The sequence below is a fragment of the Mus caroli genome, chromosome 10, assembly GCF_900094665.2.
Source record: "Mus caroli chromosome 10, CAROLI_EIJ_v1.1, whole genome shotgun sequence".
Lineage (NCBI taxonomy): Eukaryota > Metazoa > Chordata > Mammalia > Rodentia > Muridae > Mus > Mus caroli.
This window is the reverse complement of record NC_034579.1, coordinates 11,025,697-11,034,905: the sequence shown is the minus strand read 5'-3', so window position 1 is coordinate 11,034,905 and position 9,209 is coordinate 11,025,697.

Below are 9,209 nucleotides of genomic sequence, written 5' to 3'. Positions count from 1 at the left end.
AAAGAGAGGCCCATTGGACTTGCAAACTTTATGTGCCCCAATACAGGGGAATGCCAGGGCCAAAAGAATGGGAATGGGTGGGTAGGGAAGTGGGGGGGGGTATGGAGGACTTTTGGGATAGCATTGGAAATGTAATTGAGGAAAATACATAATAAAAAAAAAAAGAAAAGACAACACTTAATTGGAGCTGGCTTACAATTTCAGAGGTTCATCAAGATGGGAGTATGGCAGCATCCAGGCAGGCATGGAACTGGAAGAGCTGAGGATTCCACCTCTTATTCGAAAGGTAGCTAGCAGAAGACTGGCTTCCAGACAGTTAGGAGGAGGGCTTAAATCCCACAGAGACACACCTACTCCAGCAAGGCCACACCTCCTAATAGTGCCCCTCCCTGGACTAAGCTCATATAAACCATAATGCCTATTAAAAGTAAGAGCAATCATCAATAATTTCTTCACCAAATACTCACATTTATATTTTATTTTAACTATATCTCTATATATTGCCATCATATTTGTATGAGTAATTATCATATGTACTTTTGCAGTAGTCTCCACATAGTTCTGTTTTGTGTGTGCATGTGTTATATATGTATATGTACCTATGCATACAGACTGAGACCAGAGGGAGATATCAGCTCTCCCACTTTAACATTCTTGCCTTATTCCATTGATATATAGACTCTCACTGACCCTGCAGCTAAGCTAAAGGCAGCATCTTTCTCTGACCCTACTGTCATTTCCTCCTCCAAAGTGTTGGAGTTATAGGAGCATGCCCAGCCATGCTTGGTGTTTTAAGTGAGTACTGGGAATTTGAACTCAGGCCCTAATGCTGTACAAGTGACTTTTGTCTACCGAACAATCGTTACTACTAACTCATACTTCTACTGTCCTCACAGGAAGGAGGTTGTATTTGATACCAATAATTGTGTGTGTGTGTGTGTGTGTGTGTGTGTGTGTGTAAAATATATGTAGTGCCTTTGCTAAAATTCTTTTTAAAATTCCAATTTTCAGTGAAATAATTCCCAAATCTGGCATGATTTGACTTTTGCCTAATCCACAAAACCTTCCCTCATTGATTCTCCTATCGCCACACTGACTTCTGAAAGCAAAATGTTGACCCCATATCAAGATGTTTAGCTACTTATCCCACATAAATTCTGATTCATAGCTGACTGTACTATTTGCATACTTTTCCAGGTTAAATAAATCTGGCAGTATGAGTCAGAGTTGTGAGCTACGACCCCTTCTCAAAAACTTACAACTCTGCTATTGATTCTACAATTTCAATAATGCACCCATGCTCAATTGTGATGTGTATGAGGCTGTCCACTGGAGTGTGGTCAACATACCAAAATCCATACCATTAAGGAAACTGACTCACCTTACCCAGACAATATCAACTCTCCCTATCTCCTCAGTTAGGACTGAAGGTTTACAAATCCCTTCCCACTCCATGCTAGGATGTGGGCTAGCCTAACCTTATGCTAGTCTAATGTAGTCAAGCATATGTAATGGGAGTTTATGAATGTAGCAGCCCTGTCATGACCAGAAGACACTGTTTTTGTTCTCATCCTCCTCAACCTCTAGCTCTTACATTTTTTCATCCCCCCGTCTATAAATGCCCCCTGAGATTTGAGAAGGGGTGTGATACATATGTTCCATTTCCAGATGGCCAATCCTCAGACACTTATCCTTTGTACTATGATCATCTGTGGTTTTCTGTGTAAGCCATGAGCCACAGCACAAAGAAAATTTTCTGATAAATTCTGACAACTTCCTGAAACTACAAAAATTTGAAGGGTAGTTTGCTATTAAATCCACCAAAAAAAAATAGTAGCAGTAGTCGTGCCTTGAGTCATGAAGCAGTGCCTTGAGCAGTTGATTGCTTCAATAACATTTGTACCTCTATTGCATCTATAGGTCTATTTTGCCTGGCTGGTCATAATTGCAGTTTACAAGATTTACTTCTTTTAGTGAATGTCATCACTTCAGTCTACTGCATAGCACCTTGTCATACCATGAAAGCTTTCCAGAAGGGAGAAAGCTTCCTGGTCAGTATTGACTTTTTTCTCCATATCCTGTGGTAAATAAGTATAAAATTCTCAGTAATAGAGCCCTGCCATCCAGTTCTGGTGGGCAACCAAGAGTAATGGCAATGACCTGTCTTGTTGAAGGTGTCTCTTTGACAAAACAGTCTAAGTCAAGGGAAGCCAGGGAAACCATTCATGGGCTCAGTGGTACCATGCCTGGAACTAGGATATTTATTGACAACTTGTGAATTCTGGAATGAGAATAATTCCCTTGTAAGGTAACTAAAATTAATCTCTCTCTCTCTCTCTCTCTCTCTCTCTCTCTCTCTCTCTCTCTCTCTTCCTCTCCCCCTTCCTCCCTCCCTCCCTCCCCCCCTCTGTCTGACTTACACACACATATATACACTCTCAGAGTCACACACACACACAAATACACATGCACACAAGTAAAATGATTATCATGTTTTTGAGCCTCTGAAACTTGTTAACATGAGATCACTTTGTGGACTTACAAACTACAGTGTTCTAAATGTGTGGAAGAATTCAAATTTCCTTTTTTAAAAAATACAAATGAAGTATATATGTATATGAATCTCATAAAATAATAGTTTTCCATATCAAACATCCTTAGTGTTAGTTTTCTGTCCTCATCACCTCAGTTTTCCTTACCCTTCCAGACCTTTGCCTCTTAATTGCCATCTATATGCTAGCAATTTTCAGGAAAGACAAAAAGATACTAAAACAGAAAATGGAAAGTAAGAGTTAGAGAGTATTTGGGTGGGAGGGAGCACTATTTAGCACTCTAGCTGGATCTGTATTTGATAACTATGGTATTTTAACTTGCAAATAGTAGGAATATGGGGAAATTTTGATATCCTCAAAGTTAATCCTGTTGTGTTGCTTTGTGGGGGTGGGGAGGTGTTCATATGAATGTTAAAAGAGACGTCTGAAGAAATACCACTAAAGATCATAAACAGGCAGCATCTTTAATGAGAATTAAAAATCATTTAATAATTAATAAAACTGTTATTTTACAAAAAAAGAAAATTTTTGGACAGAGAAGGAATTGGTAAGTAAGACATTAGGTTGTTTGAGAACTAAAACTAACTCTAAGGAATTTAGCCTTTCTTAACTCCTTACTCTAATGTATTCCTCTCTCCCTTTCATCTCATTTATCATGCTCTCTTTGGTTCTTTTTTTCTACTAATCTTTAAACAAAAAATATTGCTATGGCCTCCTCTAAGGTTTATAACCTGGAGAGATGGATCAGTTGGTAAAGTACTTTCTGAATTCATGGGAAGACTTGAATTTAAATACTTACAAGCCAGTGACAGGCACAGTAGAATGGACCAGCAATCCAAATGCATTGTGGTGAGATGAGGGGTGAAGACAGAAGAACCCCCAGGAATTCAGGGGCAGCTAGAGAGCTAGACTATACACAGTGAGGAACAACAGAGACCATGTCTCAAAGTTGAAAGTGGTGATCTGTAGCTGCTTGTATTATGAACACTAATTATTTTCCCCAAAAAAACTGTTTGCACAAAGTCTGCACTTAGCTTCTGGGAACGTGCCTCCAGTTAATTCTGATTGGTAAATAAAGATGCCAACAGCCAATAGCTGGAGAGGACTGACAGAGGCAGGATTTTAAGATTCCAAGGCTTGGGACCCAGAGGAGGAAGGAAGGACATCTGCCATTTGGGGAGAGTGTGGAGGAGAGGAGAGATGCCTCGCCTCAGAAAAGTACAGGACAGAGAGGTAAAGATGCCTGTGAAGGAGCGGGAGAGTGGGGGTCCAGAAGGCTGTGCAGCTGGGTCCAGAATAGCCAAGATAGAACATACAATTTGTTAAGTAGTAGATTCTAGCAGCATGGATGCTAGGCAGCTGCCCTAATTTGCTGCATAAGGCATATTAAAATATAAAGATTGTGTTCGAGTCATTCATTTGAGAACACAAACCATTGAGGTGAATAGCAACCTTAAACCTGGGATTTATTAATTAATATTTAATTCTACAGTGACCAGCACCTGAGATTCTCCTCTAACAACCACAAGTTTACCATGGCATGTGTGCCCCCATACTCACACACATTCATACACACACACACACACACACACACACACACACACACACACACACACACACCATGACCACTACTACTACCACCATCCAGACACAATTAAAAAGGTTACAAGGTTTTCTGAGCCTTTGAAATCGATGGCACAAACTACAGTTTTCTAACTTTTGTTAATAAACTCAAATTCCCACTTTTAAGAGCACTTCCCCCAGCACCTGGGAAGCAGAGGCAGGTGGATTTCTGAGTTCGAGGCCAGCCTGGTCTACAGAGTGAGTTCCAGGACAGCCAGAAACCCTGTCTTGAAAAACCCAAAAAATTTTTTGAAAAAGCATTTCCCTTTGACTTTTTAATTTTAAAAATGGGGAAAGACATTTCTAGAGTATAACAAGCTTCCCCTTCTGACCTTCGTTTTCATTTAAGGGAACTCTGTACTAGAGATAAAGTATTCATACAGTTTCTACTAATACCATATGCTAATTTAACATTATTTTATTCTATTTATGACCACTGTTGAGATAATTAACTGATTACATGTCATTTTATGTCATGGTCAAATGCTAACCTATAGATATGGTTTTCTACTTTTATTCAAGACTGTAACTTAGAAAAATAAAAAAAATCAACAAGTGACAAGAGGTTTTCATGTTTAATAGGCAGGTTGTTGTAGCTTATTTTGTTCCATGTAAGTTTAGACATAATTTTTTTTCAAATTGTCAAATTTGATTGATTGTTTTAGTGTTTACATAAATATTAAATTACCTTAGTTTCAGTAAATGCTTCTGTGTTCTAACCTTTATATGTATGCTGTGTAGAATATTTATATGACAAAGTTCCTCCAAAACAGCTTGAGGGGCTGAAAAAATGGCTCCGTAGTTAAACAAGTTTGATGCTCCCTCAGAGGACCAGAATTCAGTTCTCAGCACCCACAGGACATAGCTTACAACTGCCTGTAACTCCCGATCTGATATTCTCATCTGGCTTCTGTGGGCACTAGCATACACTTGCATATATGCACAAGCATGCATCAAATATGCATACATGTACATACAAATTGATATGAGTATTGATTAAAGGTTTGATCCAAATCAACTTAAGAAAAAACAAAGGGACTCTATCATCAGATTTTGAAAAAGTAATTTTCAATTAAAAAATAAAGGTAAAAGGCTGAAATTCCTGAGGACCAGCAGAAAGGATGAACATAAACAACCTTGGGAGGTAGGAGGTAAGAGGAACCCTCCAGAATACCCCAGAGAACTGGGAGGTGAGAGATTCTCAGGACTCAAAGAGAGGGAACTTAGATGAAATGCCCAACAGTGGGGAGAGGGAACTTGTAGACCCCACCTCCAGCAGCAATGTTGTACTTAATGATAACTTGGTCAAGAAAGAAATAAAGAAACTACAGACTTTTTAGAATTTAATGAAAATGAAAGCACAACATACCCAGACTTATGGGACACAATGAAAGCAGTGCTAAGAGAAACACTCATAGCTCTGAGTGCCTCCAAAAAGAAACATGGGAGAGCATACATTAGCAGCTTGACAGCACACCTAAAAACTCTAGAACTAAAGGAAGGAAATTCACCCAAGAGGAGTACATGGCGGAAATAATCAAACTCAGGGCTGAAATCAACCAAGTAGAAACAAAAAGAACTGTACAAAGAATCAACAAAATCAGGAGCTGGTTCTTTGAGAAAAATCAACAAGATAAATCAACCCTTAGCCAGACTAACCAGAGGGCACAGAGACAGTATCCAAATTAACAAAATCCGAAATGAAAAGGAAAACATAACAAAAGAAACCAATGAAATTAAAAAAAAATCAAATCCTACTACAAAAACCTATACTCAACAAAACTGGAAAATCTAGATGAAATAGACAATTTTCTAGACAGACACCAGGTACCAAAGTTAAATCAGGATAAGAGAAAGTATCTGAACAGTCCCATAACACCTAAAGAATTAGAAGCAGTCATTAAAATTCTCCCAACCAAAAAAGCCCTGGACCAGATGGGTTTAGTGAAGAATTCTCAGACCTTCAAAGAGATCTAATACCAATATTCTTCAAATTATTCACAAAATAGAGACAGAAGGAACAGTACCCAATTCATTCTATAAAGCCACAATTAAGCTTATACCTAAACCACACAAAGACCCAATGAAGAAAGAGAAATTCAGACCAATTTCCCTTATGAATATAGATGCCAAAATACTCAGTAAAATTCTCACAAACTGAATCCAAGAACACCTCAAATGATCATCCATCATGATCAAGTAGCCTTCATCACAGGGAGTTAGGAACTGTTCAATATATAGAAATCCATCAACATAATCCACTATATAAACAAACTCAATGGAAAAAATGCCTTGAACATCTCATTAGATGCTGAGAAATCATTTGACAAAAGTCAACACCCCTTTATGGTAAAAACCTTGGAAAGATCAGGTATTCAAGGCCCATACATAAACACAGTAAAAGCAATATACAGCAAACCTGTAGCCAACGTCAAACTAAATGGAAAGAAACTTGAAGCAATTCCAATAAAATCAGGGACTAGACAAGGTTGCCCACTCTCTTCCTATCTATTCAATATCTATTCAAATCCTATATATTCAAAGCCCTAGCCAAAGCAATTAGACAGCAAAAGGATGTCAAACGGATACAAATCGGAAAGGAAGAAGTCAAGATATCACTCTTTGCAGATGATATGATGATATACTTATGTGATCCTAAAAATTCCACCAGAGGACTTCTACAGATGATAAACAATTTCAGCAAAGTGGCTCGGTATAAAATTAACTCAAACAAATCTGTAGCCTTCCTATACTCAATGGATAAACAGGCTGAGAAAGAAATTAGGGAAATGACACCCTTCAAAATAGTCACAAACTATATAAAATACCTTGGTGTGGCTCTAACCAAGCGAGTGAAAGATATGTATGATAAGAACTTCATGTCTCTGAACAAAGAAATCAAAGAAGATCTCAGAAGATGGAAAGATCTCCCATGTTCATGTGTTATGCCCTGGTTCAGCAGGAAGCCCAGGAGTGCTCAGAAAATGCAGAGTCTGCAGCAAGTGTGCATGAAAGTCTTTTATTGAAAGGAGTCAGATTCAGGTCAAGAGCCTTCCCAAGGCACAGGTTGGAGTGTGACCCCAAGTCTGGAAAGCATTGTGTTTATATACAGCACAGTTAGGAATTCTTTGAATGCTTAGGGTGAAGGGGAGGGGAGGCAGGTTTAGGTAAGTCATAACTCAGACACAATACCATTTGTTTAGATAGAATTGCACAGCTGAGAGGGGGATTCCCCTGACCCTAAGGGTTATCTTTATGGCACTATCAGAGGTCAATTTTATGACTGTCTGTGACCCCTGATCACCTCCTTTCTATGATTCAAATGTGGAACCTTAATCTTCTTTGAGTTTGTTATTTCTTTAAATTCCCAAGGACTGGCAGCAGCTGCATCTGGAGAGTTCATAAGTTTATCAGAGAAAGCGCTAGTTTTAGATGATGCGGACGCCAGGGAGGCTCTCTCAAGCTAGTATTTGTGGCTCCTCTGGTGTTTTCCTTTGCGGGGGGCAGGGAGGGTATGTGCAGTGCCATTCTAATGCCAGACTGGGTTCACTCAGAGTGGCTAGGGAGGAGGAGGGAGCCAAGTGCTTGCTGCAGAGGGACAAAGCACAGAAGCCAGCTGCCTGCATACTGTGCTTGCCATGGAAAGGAGGGAGAATAGGAGCTTCTGCAGGGAAAGCACGGAGGCAAACTGTCTGCACACAACACTGGAATCTCTTTGGTGAGGCTTCCAAGAAACAGATCAATTAACCACAGAGAATTAGCATCAGTAATTCAGGGACTACAACACATGGATTGGCAGGATTAATATAGTGGCCATCTTGCCGAAAGCAATCTACAGATTCAATGCAATCCCCATCAAAATTCCAACTCAATTCTTTATAGAGTTAGAAAGAGCGATTTCCAAATTCATTTGGAATAACAAAAAACCCCAGAATAGCAAAAACTATTCTCAACAATGAAAGAACTTCTGGGGGAATCACCATCCCTGACCTCAGGCTGTATTACAGAGCAATAGTGATAAAAACTGCATGGTATTGGTATAGAGACAGGAAGGAAGATCAATGGAAAAGAATTGAAGACCCAGAAATGAACCCACATATCTACAGTTACTTGATCTTTGACAAAGAAGCTAAAACCATCCAGGGGAAAAAAGACAACTTTTTAAACAAATGATACTGGTTCAAGTGGAGGTCAGCATGTAGAAGAATGCAAATCAATCCATTCTTATCTTCCTGACAAAGCTCAAGTCCAAGTGGATCAAGGACCTCCACATAAAACCAGATACACTGAAACAAATAGAAGAGAAAGTGGGGAAGAGTCTTGAACATAGGAACACAGGGGAAATTTTCCTGAACAGAACACTTATGTTCTAAGATGAAGAATCAACAAATGGGAACTCAGAAAATTGCAAAGCTTCTGTAAGGCAAAGGACACTGTCAATAGGACAAAACAGCAACCAACACATTGGGAAAAGATCTTTTCCAATCCTACATCTGATAGAGGGCTAATATCCAATATATACAAAGAACTCAAGAAGTTAGATTCCAGAGAGTCAAATACCCCCATAAAAATGAGGTACAGAGCTACACAAAGAATTCTTTTTTTTTTTTTAGCAGTTTCTTTTATTGGATATTTTCTCCATTTACATTTCAAATGTTTTCCCCCTTCCAGGTTTCCTCTTCAGGAACTCCCATCCCCCCCCCCGCCTATATGAGGGTGCATCCCCACCCACCCACTCACTCCCGTCTTCCTGCCCTGCAATGGGGCATCTAACACCCTTTTAAACAAAGACTTTTTAACTGAGAAATATCGAATGTTCCAGAAGCACCTAGAGAAATGTTCAACATCCTTAGTCATCAGGGAAATGCAAATCAAAACAACCCTGAGATTCCACCTCCCTCCAATCAGAATGACTAAGATCAAAACCTCAGGTGTCAGCAGATGCCAGTGAGGATGTGGAGAAAGAGAAACACTCCTCCATTGCTGGTGGGATTGCAAGCTGGTACAACCACTTTGAAAATCACTCAGAAAATT